General features: G+C 45.4%; 16 non-coding genes and 1 pseudogene across 16 annotated transcripts; all 17 read right to left on the reverse strand.

The window, feature by feature from the left end:
- Positions 1 to 102: 102 nt before the first annotated feature.
- Positions 103 to 293, reverse strand: LOC141190016 (U2 spliceosomal RNA). Its single transcript, XR_012264054.1, has one exon. It is a non-coding gene; the product is annotated as a U2 spliceosomal RNA (small nuclear RNA).
- Positions 294 to 1,416: 1,123 nt separating this feature from the next.
- Positions 1,417 to 1,607, reverse strand: LOC141190017 (U2 spliceosomal RNA). Its single transcript, XR_012264055.1, has one exon. It is a non-coding gene; the product is annotated as a U2 spliceosomal RNA (small nuclear RNA).
- Positions 1,608 to 2,728: 1,121 nt separating this feature from the next.
- Positions 2,729 to 2,919, reverse strand: LOC141190020 (U2 spliceosomal RNA). The gene has a single exon (XR_012264057.1). It is a non-coding gene; the product is annotated as a U2 spliceosomal RNA (small nuclear RNA).
- Positions 2,920 to 4,040: 1,121 nt separating this feature from the next.
- LOC141190021 (U2 spliceosomal RNA) lies at positions 4,041 to 4,231 on the reverse strand. Its single transcript, XR_012264058.1, has one exon. It is a non-coding gene; the product is annotated as a U2 spliceosomal RNA (small nuclear RNA).
- Positions 4,232 to 5,353: 1,122 nt separating this feature from the next.
- Positions 5,354 to 5,544, reverse strand: LOC141190022 (U2 spliceosomal RNA). Its single transcript, XR_012264059.1, has one exon. It is a non-coding gene; the product is annotated as a U2 spliceosomal RNA (small nuclear RNA).
- Positions 5,545 to 6,666: 1,122 nt separating this feature from the next.
- On the reverse strand, positions 6,667 to 6,857 carry LOC141190023 (U2 spliceosomal RNA). The gene has a single exon (XR_012264060.1). It is a non-coding gene; the product is annotated as a U2 spliceosomal RNA (small nuclear RNA).
- Positions 6,858 to 7,977: 1,120 nt separating this feature from the next.
- On the reverse strand, positions 7,978 to 8,168 carry LOC141190024 (U2 spliceosomal RNA). Its single transcript, XR_012264061.1, has one exon. It is a non-coding gene; the product is annotated as a U2 spliceosomal RNA (small nuclear RNA).
- A 1,120-nt stretch (positions 8,169 to 9,288) lies between these two features.
- LOC141190025 (U2 spliceosomal RNA) lies at positions 9,289 to 9,479 on the reverse strand. Its single transcript, XR_012264062.1, has one exon. It is a non-coding gene; the product is annotated as a U2 spliceosomal RNA (small nuclear RNA).
- A 1,123-nt stretch (positions 9,480 to 10,602) lies between these two features.
- On the reverse strand, positions 10,603 to 10,793 carry LOC141190026 (U2 spliceosomal RNA). The gene has a single exon (XR_012264063.1). It is a non-coding gene; the product is annotated as a U2 spliceosomal RNA (small nuclear RNA).
- A 1,121-nt stretch (positions 10,794 to 11,914) lies between these two features.
- On the reverse strand, positions 11,915 to 12,105 carry LOC141185252 (U2 spliceosomal RNA). The gene has a single exon (XR_012259932.1). It is a non-coding gene; the product is annotated as a U2 spliceosomal RNA (small nuclear RNA).
- A 1,119-nt stretch (positions 12,106 to 13,224) lies between these two features.
- On the reverse strand, positions 13,225 to 13,415 carry LOC141191241 (U2 spliceosomal RNA). The gene has a single exon (XR_012265239.1). It is a non-coding gene; the product is annotated as a U2 spliceosomal RNA (small nuclear RNA).
- A 1,121-nt stretch (positions 13,416 to 14,536) lies between these two features.
- LOC141190027 (U2 spliceosomal RNA) lies at positions 14,537 to 14,727 on the reverse strand. Its single transcript, XR_012264064.1, has one exon. It is a non-coding gene; the product is annotated as a U2 spliceosomal RNA (small nuclear RNA).
- A 1,121-nt stretch (positions 14,728 to 15,848) lies between these two features.
- LOC141190028 (U2 spliceosomal RNA) lies at positions 15,849 to 16,039 on the reverse strand. Its single transcript, XR_012264065.1, has one exon. It is a non-coding gene; the product is annotated as a U2 spliceosomal RNA (small nuclear RNA).
- A 1,123-nt stretch (positions 16,040 to 17,162) lies between these two features.
- LOC141185654 (U2 spliceosomal RNA) lies at positions 17,163 to 17,344 on the reverse strand. The gene has a single exon (XR_012260294.1). It is a non-coding gene; the product is annotated as a U2 spliceosomal RNA (small nuclear RNA).
- Positions 17,345 to 17,868: 524 nt separating this feature from the next.
- On the reverse strand, positions 17,869 to 17,984 carry LOC141186136 (U2 spliceosomal RNA; annotated as a pseudogene).
- Positions 17,985 to 19,105: 1,121 nt separating this feature from the next.
- On the reverse strand, positions 19,106 to 19,296 carry LOC141184971 (U2 spliceosomal RNA). The gene has a single exon (XR_012259676.1). It is a non-coding gene; the product is annotated as a U2 spliceosomal RNA (small nuclear RNA).
- Positions 19,297 to 20,418: 1,122 nt separating this feature from the next.
- LOC141184856 (U2 spliceosomal RNA) lies at positions 20,419 to 20,609 on the reverse strand. The gene has a single exon (XR_012259572.1). It is a non-coding gene; the product is annotated as a U2 spliceosomal RNA (small nuclear RNA).
- Between the last annotated feature and the right edge of the window lie 968 nt (positions 20,610 to 21,577).

The following is a 21,577-nucleotide window of genomic DNA, read 5'->3' on the forward strand; positions in this document are numbered from 1 at the left end:
GAAAAGCAAAGCCAAAGAGTCCATCCCAAAATCCGACAAACAAGCAAAATGAACAAAAAGCATTGAATTCAATTCTTTCTGATTTTAGAAACTGCATTAAAGAAGGGGTGCACCGGTCCTGGAGATACTGCAATACCAGGTCAATGCGTGGAGTGGACAGAGCAAGCTCTTTTTCCATCTCCCTGTTCTAAAAATCCATTTAATATATGGTCCCCAGATAGGGGACGTATCAGATATTAAACTGATAAGAACAGATACTACACTTGATCTTAGCCAAAAGGCCGAGAAGCGATAACCAGAATTGGTTTCCGACTACGGTGCCACCCAAGGATTCTGAAAAGTCCATTTGTGGAGATGGCCACCTGGACTCCCGTTAAGAAGACATGCTGTCAACCTCTAGATCCCTCACATGCCTGCACTTTTCGGCTTGCTGCTGCTGCAATCCACGCGTTTTAGATCTGCATAACTCCACCTCTTTTAGCACAGTACCCTCAACCCCCGGCTGTTCCCACCCGCCTCAACACCGTTGGAAGGGAGGAGAACCAATTAAGGCGGGGGGGGGGGGGTGGAACGAGCAGCTGTCTACCCTTAGCAGGAGGGTTGCTGATTAATTACCTCTCCTGCTGCTGCTGCTGCTGGCTGTCCAGCAGCAGACTGAAGGTGGCTGATGCTGTGCGCAGGTATATAAAGGCTCAGAGCCTATTATGACACGCGCAGCCAGCGTTCCATTGCCACATTCCGTCTACTGCAGGCGGGATACCTGGATGGCTGAATGTCACTGAGAAGCTCACAGAGACCGCCATAAGCAACAGTTTAAAAGAATGCCACAGACTAATCAACCAAACTTTTTGGGTTGGTTTCTCTTTTATAGTCTGCAGGCATTAAATGAAAGAAGTCAGTGTTCCAGCAGAGGGAGACAACGTTTCAGAAAAGGCATTGTAGCAAACCAAAAAAGAAATTTTAAGCGCAGCAGAGTAACCAGCTCACATACCTGTTAGCTCAGGTGAGTTTAAAAGGCTGCTGTTGATAACAAGGGCATTTGCTAAATAGATGGTGTGTGTGCAACAATATACTGAAAGGTCAATTATATTGTGCAGCTTATCTCACCACCTGTAGTTATTTAGGTGAAAGCTCCAAAATGCTTGCCTAATATGTCTGTTTATCCAAAAGGAAGTATAGAGGGAGAGCTAGATAGATAGCATTGCATTACATTACATTACATGGCAATGCAATGCACAGTTGCTGAAGTTGAACCAAAATGAGCTTGTCATCTGGCTTCTGCAACTTTTAACATGAAAAATCCAATGAGGAGAAGAAAAGCAAAGCCAAAGAGTCCATCCCAAAATCCGACAAACAAGCAAAATGAACAAAAAGCATTGAATTCAATTCTTTCTGATTTTAGAAACTGCATTAAAGAAGGGGTGCACCGGTCCTGGAGATACTGCAATACCAGGTCAATGCGTGGAGTGGACAGAGCAAGCTCTTTTTCCATCTCCCTGTTCTAAAAATCCATTTAATATATGGTCCCCAGATAGGGGACGTATCAGATATTAAACTGATAAGAACAGATACTACACTTGATCTTAGCCAAAAGGCCGAGAAGCGATAACCAGAATTGGTTTCCGACTACGGTGCCACCCAAGGATTCTGAAAAGTCCATTTGTGGAGATGGCCACCTGGACTCCCGTTAAGAAGACATGCTGTCAACCTCTAGATCCCTCACATGCCTGCACTTTTCGGCTTGCTGCTGCTGCAATCCACGCGTTTTAGATCTGCATAACTCCACCTCTTTTAGCACAGTACCCTCAACCCCCGGCTGTTCCCACCCGCCTCAACACCGTTGGAAGGGAGGAGAACCAATTAAGGCGGGGGGGTGGGTGGAACGAGCAGCTGTCTACCCTTAGCAGTAGGGTTGCTGATTAATTACCTCTCCTGCTGCTGCTGCTGCTGGCTGTCCAGCAGCAGACTGAAGGTGGCTGCTGCTGTGCGCAGGTATATAAAGGCTCAGAGCCTATTATGACACGCGCAGCCAGCGTTCCATTGCCACATTCCGTCTACTGCAGGCGGGATACCTGGATGGCTGAATGTCACTGAGAAGCTCACAGAGACCGCCATAAGCAACAGTTTAAAAGAATGCCACAGACTAATCAACCAAACTTTTTGGGTTGGTTTCTCTTTTATAGTCTGCAGGCATTAAATGAAAGAAGTCAGTGTTCCAGCAGAGGGAGACAACGTTTCAGAAAAGGCATTGTAGCAAACCAAAAAAGAAATTTTAAGCGCAGCAGAGTAACCAGCTCACATACCTGTTAGCTCAGGTGAGTTTAAAAGGCTGCTGTTGATAACAAGGGCATTTGCTAAATAGATGGTGTGTGTGCAACAATATACTGAAAGGTCAATTATATTGTGCAGCTTATCTCACCACCTGTAGTTATTTAGGTGAAAGCTCCAAAATGCTTGCCTAATATGTCTGTTTATCCAAAAGGAAGTATAGAGGGAGAGCTAGATAGATAGCATTGCATTACATTACATTACATGGCAATGCAATGGACAGTTGCTGAAGTTGAACCAAAATGAGCTTGTCATCTGGCTTCTGCAACTTTTAACATGAAAAATCCAATGAGGAGAAGAAAAGCAAAGCCAAAGAGTCCATCCCAAAATCCGACAAACAAGCAAAATGAACAAAAAGCATTGAATTCAATTCTTTCTGATTTTAGAAACTGCATTAAAGAAGGGGTGCACCGGTCCTGGAGATACTGCAATACCAGGTCAATGCGTGGAGTGGACAGAGCAAGCTCTTTTTCCATCTCCCTGTTCTAAAAATCCATTTAATATATGGTCCCCAGATAGGGGACGTATCAGATATTAAACTGATAAGAACAGATACTACACTTGATCTTAGCCAAAAGGCCGAGAAGCGATAACCAGAATTGGTTTCCGACTACGGTGCCACCCAAGGATTCTGAAAAGTCCATTTGTGGAGATGGCCACCTGGACTCCCGTTAAGAAGACATGCTGTCAACCTCTAGATCCCTCACATGCCTGCACTTTTCGTCTTGCTGCTGCTGCAATCCACGCGTTTTAGATCTGCATAACTCCACCTCTTTTAGCACAGTACCCTCAACCCCCGGCTGTTCCCACCCGCCTCAACACCGTTGGAAGGGAGGAGAACCAATTAAGGCGGGGGGGGGGGTGGAACGAGCAGCTGTCTACCCTTAGCAGGAGGGTTGCTGATTAATTACCTCTCCTGCTGCTGCTGCTGCTGGCTGTCCAGCAGCAGACTGAAGGTGGCTGCTGCTGTGCGCAGGTATATAAAGGCTCAGAGCCTATTATGACACGCGCAGCCAGCGTTCCATTGCCACATTCCGTCTACTGCAGGCGGGATACCTGGATGGCTGAATGTCACTGAGAAGCTCACAGAGACCGCCATAAGCAACAGTTTAAAAGAATGCCACAGACTAATCAACCAAACTTTTTGGGTTGGTTTCTCTTTTATAGTCTGCAGGCATTAAATGAAAGAAGTCAGTGTTCCAGCAGAGGGAGACAACGTTTCAGAAAAGGCATTGTAGCAAACCAAAAAAGAAATTTTAAGCGCAGCAGAGTAACCAGCTCACATACCTGTTAGCTCAGGTGAGTTTAAAAGGCTGCTGTTGATAACAAGGGCATTTGCTAAATAGATGGTGTGTGTGCAACAATATACTGAAAGGTCAATTATATTGTGCAGCTTATCTCACCACCTGTAGTTATTTAGGTGAAAGCTCCAAAATGCTTGCCTAATATGTCTGTTTATCCAAAAGGAAGTATAGAGGGAGAGCTAGATAGATAGCATTGCATTACATTACATTACATGGCAATGCAATGCACAGTTGCTGAAGTTGAACCAAAATGAGCTTGTCATCTGGCTTCTGCAACTTTTAACATGAAAAATCCAATGAGGAGAAGAAAAGCAAAGCCAAAGAGTCCATCCCAAAATCCGACAAACAAGCAAAATGAACAAAAAGCATTGAATTCAATTCTTTCTGATTTTAGAAACTGCATTAAAGAAGGGGTGCACCGGTCCTGGAGATACTGCAATACCAGGTCAATGCGTGGAGTGGACAGAGCAAGCTCTTTTTCCATCTCCCTGTTCTAAAAATCCATTTAATATATGGTCCCCAGATAGGGGACGTATCAGATATTAAACTGATAAGAACAGATACTACACTTGATCTTAGCCAAAAGGCCGAGAAGCGATAACCAGAATTGGTTTCCGACTACGGTGCCACCCAAGGATTCTGAAAAGTCCATTTGTGGAGATGGCCACCTGGACTCCCGTTAAGAAGACATGCTGTCAACCTCTAGATCCCTCACATGCCTGCACTTTTCGGCTTGCTGCTGCTGCAATCCACGCGTTTTAGATCTGCATAACTCCACCTCTTTTAGCACAGTACCCTCAACCCCCGGCTGTTCCCACCCGCCTCAACACCGTTGGAAGGGAGGAGAACCAATTAAGGCGGGGGGGGGGGGTGGAACGAGCAGCTGTCTACCCTTAGCAGGAGGGTTGCTGATTAATTACCTCTCCTGCTGCTGCTGCTGCTGGCTGTCCAGCAGCAGACTGAAGGTGGCTGCTGCTGTGCGCAGGTATATAAAGGCTCAGAGCCTATTATGACACGCGCAGCCAGCGTTCCATTGCCACATTCCGTCTACTGCAGGCGGGATACCTGGATGGCTGAATGTCACTGAGAAGCTCACAGAGACCGCCATAAGCAACAGTTTAAAAGAATGCCACAGACTAATCAACCAAACTTTTTGGGTTGGTTTCTCTTTTATAGTCTGCAGGCATTAAATGAAAGAAGTCAGTGTTCCAGCAGAGGGAGACAACGTTTCAGAAAAGGCATTGTAGCAAACCAAAAAAGAAATTTTAAGCGCAGCAGAGTAACCAGCTCACATACCTGTTAGCTCAGGTGAGTTTAAAAGGCTGCTGTTGATAACAAGGGCATTTGCTAAATAGATGGTGTGTGTGCAACAATATACTGAAAGGTCAATTATATTGTGCAGCTTATCTCACCACCTGTAGTTATTTAGGTGAAAGCTCCAAAATGCTTGCCTAATATGTCTGTTTATCCAAAAGGAAGTATAGAGGGAGAGCTAGATAGATAGCATTGCATTACATTACATTACATGGCAATGCAATGCACAGTTGCTGAAGTTGAACCAAAATGAGCTTGTCATCTGGCTTCTGCAACTTTTAACATGAAAAATCCAATGAGGAGAAGAAAAGCAAAGCCAAAGAGTCCATCCCAAAATCCGACAAACAAGCAAAATGAACAAAAAGCATTGAATTCAATTCTTTCTGATTTTAGAAACTGCATTAAAGAAGGGGTGCACCGGTCCTGGAGATACTGCAATACCAGGTCAATGCGTGGAGTGGACAGAGCAAGCTCTTTTTCCATCTCCCTGTTCTAAAAATCCATTTAATATATGGTCCCCAGATAGGGGACGTATCAGATATTAAACTGATAAGAACAGATACTACACTTGATCTTAGCCAAAAGGCCGAGAAGCGATAACCAGAATTGGTTTCCGACTACGGTGCCACCCAAGGATTCTGAAAAGTCCATTTGTGGAGATGGCCACCTGGACTCCCGTTAAGAAGACATGCTGTCAACCTCTAGATCCCTCACATGCCTGCACTTTTCGGCTTGCTGCTGCTGCAATCCACGCGTTTTAGATCTGCATAACTCCACCTCTTTTAGCACAGTACCCTCAACCCCCGGCTGTTCCCACCCGCCTCAACACCGTTGGAAGGGAGGAGAACCAATTAAGGCGGGGGGGGGGGGTGGAACGAGCAGCTGTCTACCCTTAGCAGGAGGGTTGCTGATTAATTACCTCTCCTGCTGCTGCTGCTGCTGGCTGTCCAGCAGCAGACTGAAGGTGGCTGCTGCTGTGCGCAGGTATATAAAGGCTCAGAGCCTATTATGACACGCGCAGCCAGCGTTCCATTGCCACATTCCGTCTACTGCAGGCGGGATACCTGGATGGCTGAATGTCACTGAGAAGCTCACAGAGACCGCCATAAGCAACAGTTTAAAAGAATGCCACAGACTAATCAACCAAACTTTTTGGGTTGGTTTCTCTTTTATAGTCTGCAGGCATTAAATGAAAGAAGTCAGTGTTCCAGCAGAGGGAGACAACGTTTCAGAAAAGGCATTGTAGCAAACCAAAAAAGAAATTTTAAGCGCAGCAGAGTAACCAGCTCACATACCTGTTAGCTCAGGTGAGTTTAAAAGGCTGCTGTTGATAACAAGGGCATTTGCTAAATAGATGGTGTGTGTGCAACAATATACTGAAAGGTCAATTATATTGTGCAGCTTATCTCACCACCTGTAGTTATTTAGGTGAAAGCTCCAAAATGCTTGCCTAATATGTCTGTTTATCCAAAAGGAAGTATAGAGGGAGAGCTAGATAGATAGCATTGCATTACATTACATTACATGGCAATGCAATGCACAGTTGCTGAAGTTGAACCAAAATGAGCTTGTCATCTGGCTTCTGCAACTTTTAACATGAAAAATCCAATGAGGAGAAGAGAAGCAAAGCCAAAGAGTCCATCCCAAAATCCGACAAACAAGCAAAATGAACAAAAAGCATTGAATTCAATTCTTTCTGATTTTAGAAACTGCATTAAAGAAGGGGTGCACCGGTCCTGGAGATACTGCAATACCAGGTCAATGCGTGGAGTGGACAGAGCAAGCTCTTTTTCCATCTCCCTGTTCTAAAAATCCATTTAATATATGGTCCCCAGATAGGGGACGTATCAGATATTAAACTGATAAGAACAGATACTACACTTGATCTTAGCCAAAAGGCCGAGAAGCGATAACCAGAATTGGTTTCCGACTACGGTGCCACCCAAGGATTCTGAAAAGTCCATTTGTGGAGATGGCCACCTGGACTCCCGTTAAGAAGACATGCTGTCAACCTCTAGATCCCTCACATGCCTGCACTTTTCGGCTTGCTGCTGCTGCAATCCACGCGTTTTAGATCTGCATAACTCCACCTCTTTTAGCACAGTACCCTCAACCCCCGGCTGTTCCCACCCGCCTCAACACCGTTGGAAGGGAGGAGAACCAATTAAGGCGGGGGGGGGGTGGAACGAGCAGCTGTCTACCCTTAGCAGGAGGGTTGCTGATTAATTACCTCTCCTGCTGCTGCTGCTGCTGGCTGTCCAGCAGCAGACTGAAGGTGGCTGCTGCTGTGCGCAGGTATATAAAGGCTCAGAGCGTATTATGACACGCGCAGCCAGCGTTCCATTGCCACATTCCGTCTACTGCAGGCGGGATACCTGGATGGCTGAATGTCACTGAGAAGCTCACAGAGACCGCCATAAGCAACAGTTTAAAAGAATGCCACAGACTAATCAACCAAACTTTTTGGGTTGGTTTCTCTTTTATAGTCTGCAGGCATTAAATGAAAGAAGTCAGTGTTCCAGCAGAGGGAGACAACGTTTCAGAAAAGGCATTGTAGCAAACCAAAAAAGAAATTTTAAGCGCAGCAGAGTAACCAGCTCACATACCTGTTAGCTCAGGTGAGTTTAAAAGGCTGCTGTTGATAACAAGGGCATTTGCTAAATAGATGGTGTGTGTGCAACAATATACTGAAAGGTCAATTATATTGTGCAGCTTATCTCACCACCTGTAGTTATTTAGGTGAAAGCTCCAAAATGCTTGCCTAATATGTCTGTTTATCCAAAAGGAAGTATAGAGGGAGAGCTAGATAGATAGCATTGCATTACATTACATTACATGGCAATGCAATGCACAGTTGCTGAAGTTAAACCAAAATGAGCTTGTCATCTGGCTTCTGCAACTTTTAACATGAAAAATCCAATGAGGAGAAGAAAAGCAAAGCCAAAGAGTCCATCCCAAAATCCGACAAACAAGCAAAATGAACAAAAAGCATTGAATTCAATTCTTTCTGATTTTAGAAACTGCATTAAAGAAGGGGTGCACCGGTCCTGGAGATACTGCAATACCAGGTCAATGCGTGGAGTGGACAGAGCAAGCTCTTTTTCCATCTCCCTGTTCTAAAAATCCATTTAATATATGGTCCCCAGATAGGGGACGTATCAGATATTAAACTGATAAGAACAGATACTACACTTGATCTTAGCCAAAAGGCCGAGAAGCGATAACCAGAATTGGTTTCCGACTACGGTGCCACCCAAGGATTCTGAAAAGTCCATTTGTGGAGATGGCCACCTGGACTCCCGTTAAGAAGACATGCTGTCAACCTCTAGATCCCTCACATGCCTGCACTTTTCGGCTTGCTGCTGCTGCAATCCACGCGTTTTAGATCTGCATAACTCCACCTCTTTTAGCACAGTACCCTCAACCCCCGGCTGTTCCCACCCGCCTCAACACCGTTGGAAGGGAGGAGAACCAATTAAGGCGGGGGGGGGGTGGAACGAGCAGCTGTCTACCCTTAGCAGGAGGGTTGCTGATTAATTACCTCTCCTGCTGCTGCTGCTGCTGGCTGTCCAGCAGCAGACTGAAGGTGGCTGCTGCTGTGCGCAGGTATATAAAGGCTCAGAGCCTATTATGACACGCGCAGCCAGCGTTCCATTGCCACATTCCGTCTACTGCAGGCGGGATACCTGGATGGCTGAATGTCACTGAGAAGCTCACAGAGACCGCCATAAGCAACAGTTTAAAAGAATGCCACAGACTAATCAACCAAACTTTTTGGGTTGGTTTCTCTTTTATAGTCTGCAGGCATTAAATGAAAGAAGTCAGTGTTCCAGCAGAGGGAGACAACGTTTCAGAAAAGGCATTGTAGCAAACCAAAAAAGAAATTTTAAGCGCAGCAGAGTAACCAGCTCACATACCTGTTAGCTCAGGTGAGTTTAAAAGGCTGCTGTTGATAACAAGGGCATTTGCTAAATAGATGGTGTGTGTGCAACAATATACTGAAAGGTCAATTATATTGTGCAGCTTATCTCACCACCTGTAGTTATTTAGGTGAAAGCTCCAAAATGCTTGCCTAATATGTCTGTTTATCCAAAAGGAAGTATAGAGGGAGAGCTAGATAGATAGCATTGCATTACATTACATTACATGGCAATGCAATGCACAGTTGCTGAAGTTGAACCAAAATGAGCTTGTCATCTGGCTTCTGCAACTTTTAACATGAAAAATCCAATGAGGAGAAGAAAAGCAAAGCCAAAGAGTCCATCCCAAAATCCGACAAACAAGCAAAATGAACAAAAAGCATTGAATTCAATTCTTTCTGATTTTAGAAACTGCATTAAAGAAGGGGTGCACCGGTCCTGGAGATACTGCAATACCAGGTCAATGCGTGGAGTGGACAGAGCAAGCTCTTTTTCCATCTCCCTGTTCTAAAAATCCATTTAATATATGGTCCCCAGATAGGGGACGTATCAGATATTAAACTGATAAGAACAGATACTACACTTGATCTTAGCCAAAAGGCCGAGAAGCGATAACCAGAATTGGTTTCCGACTACGGTGCCACCCAAGGATTCTGAAAAGTCCATTTGTGGAGATGGCCACCTGGACTCCCGTTAAGAAGACATGCTGTCAACCTCTAGATCCCTCACATGCCTGCACTTTTCGGCTTGCTGCTGCTGCAATCCACGCGTTTTAGATCTGCATAACTCCACCTCTTTTAGCACAGTACCCTCAACCCCCGGCTGTTCCCACCCGCCTCAACACCGTTGGAAGGGAGGAGAACCAATTAAGGCGGGGGGGGGGGGGTGGAACGAGCAGCTGTCTACCCTTAGCAGGAGGGTTGCTGATTAATTACCTCTCCTGCTGCTGCTGCTGCTGGCTGTCCAGCAGCAGACTGAAGGTGGCTGCTGCTGTGCGCAGGTATATAAAGGCTCAGAGCCTATTATGACACGCGCAGCCAGCGTTCCATTGCCACATTCCGTCTACTGCAGGCGGGATACCTGGATGGCTGAATGTCACTGAGAAGCTCACAGAGACCGCCATAAGCAACAGTTTAAAAGAATGCCACAGACTAATCAACCAAACTTTTTGGGTTGGTTTCTCTTTTATAGTCTGCAGGCATTAAATGAAAGAAGTCAGTGTTCCAGCAGAGGGAGACAACGTTTCAGAAAAGGCATTGTAGCAAAGCAAAAAAGAAATTTTAAGCGCAGCAGAGTAACCAGCTCACATACCTGTTAGCTCAGGTGAGTTTAAAAGGCTGCTGTTGATAACAAGGGCATTTGCTAAATAGATGGTGTGTGTGCAACAATATACTGAAAGGTCAATTATATTGTGCAGCTTATCTCACCACCTGTAGTTATTTAGGTGAAAGCTCCAAAATGCTTGCCTAATATGTCTGTTTATCCAAAAGGAAGTATAGAGGGAGAGCTAGATAGATAGCATTGCATTACATTACATTACATGGCAATGCAATGCACAGTTGCTGAAGTTGAACCAAAATGAGCTTGTCATCTGGCTTCTGCAACTTTTAACATGAAAAATCCAATGAGGAGAAGAAAAGCAAAGCCAAAGAGTCCATCCCAAAATCCGACAAACAAGCAAAATGAACAAAAAGCATTGAATTCAATTCTTTCTGATTTTAGAAACTGCATTAAAGAAGGGGTGCACCGGTCCTGGAGATACTGCAATACCAGGTCAATGCGTGGAGTGGACAGAGCAAGCTCTTTTTCCATCTCCCTGTTCTAAAAATCCATTTAATATATGGTCCCCAGATAGGGGACGTATCAGATATTAAACTGATAAGAACAGATACTACACTTGATCTTAGCCAAAAGGCCGAGAAGCGATAACCAGAATTGGTTTCCGACTACGGTGCCACCCAAGGATTCTGAAAAGTCCATTTGTGGAGATGGCCACCTGGGCTCCCGTTAAGAAGACATGCTGTCAACCTCTAGATCCCTCACATGCCTGCACTTTTCGGCTTGCTGCTGCTGCAATCCACGCGTTTTAGATCTGCATAACTCCACCTCTTTTAGCACAGTACCCTCAACCCCCGGCTGTTCCCACCCGCCTCAACACCGTTGGAAGGGAGGAGAACCAATTAAGGCGGGGGGGGGGGTGGAACGAGCAGCTGTCTACCCTTAGCAGGAGGGTTGCTGATTAATTACCTCTCCTGCTGCTGCTGCTGCTGGCTGTCCAGCAGCAGACTGAAGGTGGCTGCTGCTGTGCGCAGGTATATAAAGGCTCAGAGCCTATTATGACACGCGCAGCCAGCGTTCCATTGCCACATTCCGTCTACTGCAGGCGGGATACCTGGATGGCTGAATGTCACTGAGAAGCTCACAGAGACCGCCATAAGCAACAGTTTAAAAGAATGCCACAGACTAATCAACCAAACTTTTTGGGTTGGTTTCTCTTTTATAGTCTGCAGGCATTAAATGAAAGAAGTCAGTGTTCCAGCAGAGGGAGACAACGTTTCAGAAAAGGCATTGTAGCAAACCAAAAAAGAAATTTTAAGCGCAGCAGAGTAACCAGCTCACATACCTGTTAGCTCAGGTGAGTTTAAAAGGCTGCTGTTGATAACAAGGGCATTTGCTAAATAGATGGTGTGTGTGCAACAATATACTGAAAGGTCAATTATATTGTGCAGCTTATCTCACCACCTGTAGTTATTTAGGTGAAAGCTCCAAAATGCTTGCCTAATATGTCTGTTTATCCAAAAGGAAGTATAGAGGGAGAGCTAGATAGATAGCATTGCATTACATTACATTACATGGCAATGCAATGCACAGTTGCTGAAGTTGAACCAAAATGAGCTTGTCATCTGGCTTCTGCAACTTTTAACATGAAAAATCCAATGAGGAGAAGAAAAGCAAAGCCAAAGAGTCCATCCCAAAATCCGACAAACAAGCAAAATGAACAAAAAGCATTGAATTCAATTCTTTCTGATTTTAGAAACTGCATTAAAGAAGGGGTGCACCGTTCCTGGAGATACTGCAATACCAGGTCAATGCGTGGAGTGGACAGAGCAAGCTCTTTTTCCATCTCCCTGTTCTAAAAATCCATTTAATATATGGTCCCCAGATAGGGGACGTATCAGATATTAAACTGATAAGAACAGATACTACACTTGATCTTAGCCAAAAGGCCGAGAAGCGATAACCAGAATTGGTTTCCGACTACGGTGCCACCCAAGGATTCTGAAAAGTCCATTTGTGGAGATGGCCACCTGGACTCCCGTTAAGAAGACATGCTGTCAACCTCTAGATCCCTCACATGCCTGCACTTTTCGGCTTGCTGCTGCTGCAATCCACGCGTTTTAGATCTGCATAACTCCACCTGTTTTAGCACAGTACCCTCAACCCCCGGCTGTTCCCACCCGCCTCAACACCGTTGGAAGGGAGGAGAACCAATTAAGGCGGGGGGGGGTGGAACGAGCAGCTGTCTACCCTTAGCAGGAGGGTTGCTGATTAATTACCTCTCCTGCTGCTGCTGCTGCTGGCTGTCCAGCAGCAGACTGAAGGTGGCTGCTGCTGTGCGCAGGTATATAAAGGCTCAGAGCCTATTATGACACGCGCAGCCAGCGTTCCATTGCCACATTCCGTCTACTGCAGGCGGGATACCTGGATGGCTGAATGTCACTGAGAAGCTCACAGAGACCGCCATAAGCAACAGTTTAAAAGAATGCCACAGACTAATCAACCAAACTTTTTGGGTTGGTTTCTCTTTTATAGTCTGCAGGCATTAAATGAAAGAAGTCAGTGTTCCAGCAGAGGGAGACAACGTTTCAGAAAAGGCATTGTAGCAAACCAAAAAAGAAATTTTAAGCGCAGCAGAGTAACCAGCTCACATACCTGTTAGCTCAGGTGAGTTTAAAAGGCTGCTGTTGATAACAAGGGCATTTGCTAAATAGATGGTGTGTGTGCAACAATATACTGAAAGGTCAATTATATTGTGCAGCTTATCTCACCACCTGTAGTTATTTAGGTGAAAGCTCCAAAATGCTTGCCTAATATGTCTGTTTATCCAAAAGGAAGTATAGAGGGAGAGCTAGATAGATAGCATTGCATTACATTACATTACATGGCAATGCAATGCACAGTTGCTGAAGTTGAACCAAAATGAGCTTGTCATCTGGCTTCTGCAACTTTTAACATGAAAAATCCAATGAGGAGAAGAAAAGCAAAGCCAAAGAGTCCATCCCAAAATCCGACAAACAAGCAAAATGAACAAAAAGCATTGAATTCAATTCTTTCTGATTTTAGAAACTGCATTAAAGAAGGGGTGCACCGGTCCTGGAGATATTGCAATACCAGGTCAATGCGTGGAGTGGACAGAGCAAGCTCTTTTTCCATCTCCCTGTTCTAAAAATCCATTTAATATATGGTCCCCAGATAGGGGACGTATCAGATATTAAACTGATAAGAACAGATACTACACTTGATCTTAGCCAAAAGGCCGAGAAGCGATAACCAGAATTGGTTTCCGACTACGGTGCCACCCAAGGATTCTGAAAAGTCCATTTGTGGAGATGGCCACCTGGACTCCCGTTAAGAAGACATGCTGTCAACCTCTAGATCCCTCACATGCCTGCACTTTTCGGCTTGCTGCTGCTGCAATCCACGCGTTTTAGATCTGCATAACTCCACCTCTTTTAGCACAGTACCCTCAACCCCCGGCTGTTCCCACCCGCCTCAACACCGTTGGAAGGGAGGAGAACCAATTAAGGCGGGGGGGGGGGTGGAACGAGCAGCTGTCTACCCTTAGCAGGAGGGTTGCTGATTAATTACCTCTCCTGCTGCTGCTGCTGCTGGCTGTCCAGCAGCAGACTGAAGGTGGCTGCTGCTGTGCGCAGGTATATAAAGGCTCAGAGCCTATTATGACACGCGCAGCCAGCGTTCCATTGCCACATTCCGTCTACTGCAGGCGGGATACCTGGATGGCTGAATGTCACTGAGAAGCTCACAGAGACCGCCATAAGCAACAGTTTAAAAGAATGCCACAGACTAATCAACCAAACTTTTTGGGTTGGTTTCTCTTTTATAGTCTGCAGGCATTAAATGAAAGAAGTCAGTGTTCCAGCAGAGGGAGACAACGTTTCAGAAAAGGCATTGTAGCAAACCAAAAAAGAAATTTTAAGCGCAGCAGAGTAACCAGCTCACATACCTGTTAGCTCAGGTGAGTTTAAAAGGCTGCTGTTGATAACAAGGGCATTTGCTAAATAGATGGTGTGTGTGCAACAATATACTGAAAGGTCAATTATATTGTGCAGCTTATCTCACCACCTGTAGTTATTTAGGTGAAAGCTCCAAAATGCTTGCCTAATATGTCTGTTTATCCAAAAGGAAGTATAGAGGGAGAGCTAGATAGATAGCATTGCATTACATTACATTACATGGCAATGCAATGCACAGTTGCTGAAGTTGAACCAAAATGAGCTTGTCATCTGGCTTCTGCAACTTTTAACATGAAAAATCCAATGAGGAGAAGAAAAGCAAAGCCAAAGAGTCCATCCCAAAATCCGACAAACAAGCAAAATGAACAAAAAGCATTGAATTCAATTCTTTCTGATTTTAGAAACTGCATTAAAGAAGGGGTGCACCGGTCCTGGAGATACTGCAATACCAGGTCAATGCGTGGAGTGGACAGAGCAAGCTCTTTTTCCATCTCCCTGTTCTAAAAATCCATTTAATATATGGTCCCCAGATAGGGGACGTATCAGATATTAAACTGATAAGAACAGATACTACACTTGATCTTAGCCAAAAGGCCGAGAAGCGATAACCAGAATTGGTTTCCGACTACGGTGCCACCCAAGGATTCTGAAAAGTCCATTTGTGGAGATGGCCACCTGGACTCCCGTTAAGAAGACATGCTGTCAACCTCTAGATCCCTCACATGCCTGCACTTTTCGGCTTGCTGCTGCTGCAATCCACGCGTTTTAGATCTGCATAACTCCACCTCTTTTAGCACAGTACCCTCAACCCCCGGCTGTTCCCACCCGCCTCAACACCGTTGGAAGGGAGGAGAACCAATTAAGGCGGGGGGGGGGGTGGAACGAGCAGCTGTCTACCCTTAGCAGGAGGGTTGCTGATTAATTACCTCTCCTGCTGCTGCTGCTGCTGGCTGTCCAGCAGCAGACTGAAGGTGGCTGCTGCTGTGCGCAGGTATATAAAGGCTCAGAGCCTATTATGACACGCGCAGCCAGCGTTCCATTGCCACATTCCGTCTACTGCAGGCGGGATACCTGGATGGCTGAATGTCACTGAGAAGCTCACAGAGACCGCCATAAGCAACAGTTTAAAAGAATGCCACAGACTAATCAACCAAACTTTTTGGGTTGGTTTCTCTTTTATAGTCTGCAGGCATTAAATAAAAGAAGTCAGTGTTCCAGCAGAGGGAGACAACGTTTCAGAAAAGGCATTGTAGCAAACCAAAAAAGAAATTTTAAGCGCAGCAGAGTAACCAGCTCACATACCTGTTAGCTCAGGTGAGTTTAAAAGGCTGCTGTTGATAACAAGGGCATTTGCTAAATAGATGGTGTGTGTGCAACAATATACTGAAAGGTCAATTATATTGTGCAGCTTATCTCACCACCTGTAGTTATTTAGGTGAAAGCTCCAAAATGCTTGCCTAATATGTCTGTTTATCCAAAAGGAAGTATAGAGGGAGAGCTAGATAGATAGCATTGCATTACATTACATTACATGGCAATGCAATGCACAGTTGCTGAAGTTGAACCAAAATGAGCTTGTCATCTGGCTTCTGCAACTTTTAACATGAAAAATCCAATGAGGAGAAGAAAAGCAAAGCCAAAGAGTCCATCCCAAAATCCGACAAACAAGCAAATTGAACAAAAAGCATTGAATTCAATTCTTTCTGATTTTAGAAACTGCATTAAAGAAGGGGTGCACCGGTCCTGGAGATACTGCAATACCAGGTCAATGCGTGGAGTGGACAGAGCAAGCTCTTTTTCCATCTCCCTGTTCTAAAAATCCATTTAATATATGGTCCCCAGATAGGGGACGTATCAGATATTAAACTGATAAGAACAGATACTACACTTGATCTTAGCCAAAAGGCCGAGAAGCGATAACCAGAATTGGTTTCCGACTACGGTGCCACCCAAGGATTCTGAAAAGTCCATTTGTGGAGATGGCCACCTGGACTCCCGTTAAGAAGACATGCTGTCAACCTCTAGATCCCTCACATGCCTGCACTTTTCGGCTTGCTGCTGCTGCAATCCACGCGTTTTAGATCTGCATAACTCCACCTCTTTTAGCACAGTACCCTCAACCCCCGGCTGTTCCCACCCGCCTCAACACCGTTGGAAGGGAGGAGAACCAATTAAGGCGGGGGGGGGGGGGTGGAACGAGCAGCTGTCTACCCTTAGCAGGAGGGTTGCTGATTAATTACCTCTCCTGCTGCTGCTGCTGCTGGCTGTCCAGCAGCAGACTGAAGGTGGCTGCTGCTGTGCGCAGGTATATAAAGGCTCAGAGGCTATTATGACACGCGCAGCCAGCGTTCCATTGCCACATTCCGTCTACTGCAGGCGGGATACCTGGATGGCTGAATGTCACTGAGAAGCTCACAGAGACCGCCATAAGCAACAGTTTAAAAGAATGCCACAGACTAATCAACCAAACTTTTTGGGTTGGTTTCTCTTTTATAGTCTGCAGGCATTAAATGAAAGAAGTCAGTGTTCCAGCAGAGGGAGACAACGTTTCAGAAAAGGCATTGTAGCAAACCAAAAAAGAAATTTTAAGCGCAGCAGAGTAACCAGCTCACATACCTGTTAGCTCAGGTGAGTTTAAAAGGCTGCTGTTGATAACAAGGGCATTTGCTAAATAGATGGTGTGTGTGCAACAATATACTGAAAGGTCAATTATATTGTGCAGCTTATCTCACCACCTGTAGTTATTTAGGTGAAAGCTCCAAAATGCTTGCCTAATATGTCTGTTTATCCAAAAGGAAGTATAGAGGGAGAGCTAGATAGATAGCATTGCATTACATTACATTACATGGCAATGCAATGCACAGTTGCTGAAGTTGAACCAAAATGAGCTTGTCATCTGGCTTCTGCAACTTTTAACATGAAAAATCCAATGAGGAGAAGAAAAGCAAAGCCAAAGAGTCCATCCCAAAATCCGACAAACAAGCAAAATGAACAAAAAGCATTGAATTCAATTCTTTCTGATTTTAGAAACTGCATTAAAGAAGGGGTGCACCGGTCCTGGAGATACTGCAATACCAGGTCAATGCGTGGAGTGGACAGAGCAAGCTCTTTTTCCATCTCCCTGTTCTAAAAATCCATTTAATATATGGTCCCCAGATAGGGGACGTATCAGATATTAAACTGATAAGAACAGATTTTTTGATTGAAGCTGCATCCAAGGCACTGAAAAATGTGACCGAAGTCACACCAAAACAGCGCACGAGGCGAGGATTCATGTGGACCCTTCCCGGAGGAGAGGGTTCCCAATAAACCATCCCCATCCCTCCGAGCCAGAAGGCCACAGCGAGGGTCAGGGATCTCCGATGCTCTCCCTAGCCGAAGCCGGAGAAGAGCCGTTTTCGTGCTCCCAGCTTCCATCTAGGCTGCCACACTAGTGGAGCTGGAGCCTGTGTTGGTTTCTCAGCCCAAAGCTGACCGGACCTCCGACCGGGTTTATAAAAATTCCCTTTCCTAGCCCGGAGGCCAGGAATAGGGGGGGTTGCTCAGAAAGTATGATTGGCAAAGGTGCGGCGTTCTACGAAGCCAAGTCTTTCTGGGGTTCCCAGTCCCAGTAAGCTTGGACTCCCACCAGGGCGCCTACTCCTGGGGCACATTGCTCCAAAGCCCTCACACTTACCCAGCCTAGTGACTTCGATCCTGGAGGGCCATGTTTTCCATCAGATAACTCTATGAGCCACCTGGCGTACTAACAAGTGCACCAAACCAGTGTGTAATATGCATCAATTTACTAGGGCAGCCCAAGGACAAAACTGCCTTTTCAAAAGATACTACACTTGATCTTAGCCAAAAGGCCGAGAAGCGATAACCAGAATTGGTTTCCGACTACGGTGCCACCCAAGGATTCTGAAAAGTCCATTTGTGGAGATGGCCACCTGGACTCCCGTTAAGAAGACATGCTGTCAACCTCTAGATCCCTCACATGCCTGCACTTTTCGGCTTGCTGCTGCTGCAATCCACGCGTTTTAGATCTGCATAACTCCACCTATTTTAGCACAGTACCCTCAACCCCCGGCTGTTCCCACCCGCCTCAACACCGTTGGAAGGGAGGAGAACCAATTAAGGCGGGGGGGGGGGTGGAACGAGCAGCTGTCTACCCTTAGCAGGAGGGTTGCTGATTAATTACCTCTCCTGCTGCTGCTGCTGCTGGCTGTCCAGCAGCAGACTGAAGGTGGCTGCTGCTGTGCGCAGGTATATAAAGGCTCAGAGCCTATTATGACACGCGCAGCCAGCGTTCCATTGCCACATTCCGTCTACTGCAGGCGGGATACCTGGATGGCTGAATGTCACTGAGAAGCTCACAGAGACCGCCATAAGCAACAGTTTAAAAGAATGCCACAGACTAATCAACCAAACTTTTTGGGTTGGTTTCTCTTTTATAGTCTGCAGGCATTAAATGAAAGAAGTCAGTGTTCCAGCAGAGGGAGACAACGTTTCAGAAAAGGCATTGTAGCAAACCAAAAAAGAAATTTTAAGCGCAGCAGAGTAACCAGCTCACATACCTGTTAGCTCAGGTGAGTTTAAAAGGCTGCTGTTGATAACAAGGGCATTTGCTAAATAGATGGTGTGTGTGCAACAATATACTGAAAGGTCAATTATATTGTGCAGCTTATCTCACCACCTGTAGTTATTTAGGTGAAAGCTCCAAAATGCTTGCCTAATATGTCTGTTTATCCAAAAGGAAGTATAGAGGGAGAGCTAGATAGATAGCATTGCATTACATTACATTACATGGCAATGCAATGCACAGTTGCTGAAGTTGAACCAAAATGAGCTTGTCATCTGGCTTCTGCAACTTTTAACATGAAAAATCCAATGAGGAGAAGAAAAGCAAAGCCAAAGAGTCCATCCCAAAATCCGACAAACAAGCAAAATGAACAAAAAGCATTGAATTCAATTCTTTCTGATTTTAGAAACTGCATTAAAGAAGGGGTGCACCGGTCCTGGAGATACTGCAATACCAGGTCAATGCGTGTAGTGGACAGAGCAAGCTCTTTTTCCATCTCCCTGTTCTAAAAATCCATTTAATATATGGTCCCCAGATAGGGGACGTATCAGATATTAAACTGATAAGAACAGATACTACACTTGATCTTAGCCAAAAGGCCGAGAAGCGATAACCAGAATTGGTTTCCGACTACGGTGCCACCCAAGGATTCTGAAAAGTCCATTTGTGGAGATGGCCACCTGGACTCCCGTTAAGAAGACATGCTGTCAACCTCTAGATCCCTCACATGCCTGCACTTTTTGGCTTGCTGCTGCTGCAATCCACGCGTTTTAGATCTGCATAACTCCACCTCTTTTAGCACAGTACCCTCAACCCCCGGCTGTTCCCACCCGCCTCAACACCGTTGGAAGGGAGGAGAACCAATTAAGGCGGGGGGGGGGGGTGGAACGAGCAGCTGTCTACCCTTAGCAGGAGGGTTGCTGATTAATTACCTCTCCTGCTGCTGCTGCTGCTGGCTGTCCAGCAGCAGACTGAAGGTGGCTGCTGCTGTGCGCAGGTATATAAAGGCTCAGAGCCTATTATGACACGCGCAGCCAGCGTTCCATTGCCACATTCCGTCTACTGCAGGCGGGATACCTGGATGGCTGAATGTCACTGAGAAGCTCACAGAGACCGCCATAAGCAACAGTTTAAAAGAATGCCACAGACTAATCAACCAAACTTTTTGGGTTGGTTTCTCTTTTATAGTCTGCAGGCATTAAATGAAAGAAGTCAGTGTTCCAGCAGAGGGAGACAACGTTTCAGAAAAGGCATTGTAGCAAACCAAAAAAGAAATTTTAAGCGCAGCAGAGTAACCAGCTCACATACCTGTTAGCTCAGGTGAGTTTAAAAGGCTGCTGTTGATAACAAGGGCATTTGCTAAATAGATGGTGTGTGTGCAACAATATACTGAAAGGTCAATTATATTGTGCAGCTTATCTCACCACCTGTAGTTATTTAGGTGAAAGCTCCAAAATGCTTGCCTAATATGTCTGTTTATCCAAAAGGAAGTATAGAGGGAGAGCTAGATAGATAGCATTGCATTACATTACATTACATGGCAATGCAATGCACAGTTGCTGAAGTTGAACCAAAATGAGCTTGTCATCTGGCTTCTGCAACTTTTAACATGAAAAATCCAATGAGGAGAAGAAAAGCAAAGCCAAAGAGTCCATCCCAAAATCCGACAAACAAGCAAAATGAACAAAAAGCATTGAATTCAATTCTTTCTGATTTTAGAAACTGCATTAAAGAAGGGGTGCACCGGTCCTGGAGATACTGCAATACCAGGTCAATGCGTGGAGTGGACAGAGCAAGCTCTTTTTCCATCTCCCTGTTCTAAAAATCCATTTAATATATGGTCCCCAGATAGGGGACGTATCAGATATTAAACTGATAAGAACAGATACTGCACTTGATCTTAGCCAAAAGGCCGAGAAGCGATAACCAGAATTGGTTTCCGACTACGGTGCCACCCAAGGATTCTGAAAAGTCCATTTGTGGAGATGGCCACCTGGACTCCCGTTAAGAAGACATGCTGTCAACCTCTAGATCCCTCACATGCCTGCACTTTTTGGCTTGCTGCTGCTGCAATCCACGCGTTTTAGATCTGCATAACTCCACCTCTTTTAGCACAGTACCCTCAACCCCCGGCTGTTCCCACCCGCCTCAACACCGTTGGAAGGGAGGAGAACCAATTAAGGCGGGGGGGGGTGGAACGAGCAGCTGTCTACCCTTAGCAGGAGGGTTGCTGATTAATTACCTCTCCTGCTGCTGCTGCTGCTGGCTGTCCAGCAGCAGACTGAAGGTGGCTGCTGCTGTGCGCAGGTATATAAAGGCTCAGAGCCTATTATGACACGCGCAGCCAGCGTTCCATTGCCACATTCCGTCTACTGCAGGCGGGATACCTGGATGGCTGAATGTCACTGAGAAGCTCACAGAGACCGCCATAAGCAACAGTTTAAAAGAATGCCACAGACTAATCAACCAAACTTTTTGGGTTGGTTTCTCTTTTATAGTCTGCAGGCATTAAATGAAAGAAGTCAGTGTTCCAGCAGAGGGAGACAACGTTTCAGAAAAGGCATTGTAGCAAACCAAAAAAGAAATTTTAAGCGCAGCAGAGTAACCAGCTCACATACCTGTTAGCTCAGGTGAGTTTAAAAGGCTGCTGTTGATAACAAGGGCATTTGCTAAATAGATGGTGTGTGTGCAACAATATACTGAAAGGTCAATTATATTGTGCAGCTTATCTCACCACCTGTAGTTATTTAGGTGAAAGCTCCAAAATGCTTGCCTAATATGTCTGTTTATCCAAAAGGAAGTATAGAGGGAGAGCTAGATAGATAGCATTGCATTACATTACATTACATGGCAATGCAATGCACAGTTGCTGAAGTTGAACCAAAATGAGCT

Source organism: Phyllobates terribilis, unplaced genomic scaffold (assembly GCF_046119375.1).
Source record: "Phyllobates terribilis strain yellow unplaced genomic scaffold, ASM4611937v1 Scaffold_40__1_contigs__length_11209783, whole genome shotgun sequence".
Classification (NCBI taxonomy): domain Eukaryota; kingdom Metazoa; phylum Chordata; class Amphibia; order Anura; family Dendrobatidae; genus Phyllobates; species Phyllobates terribilis.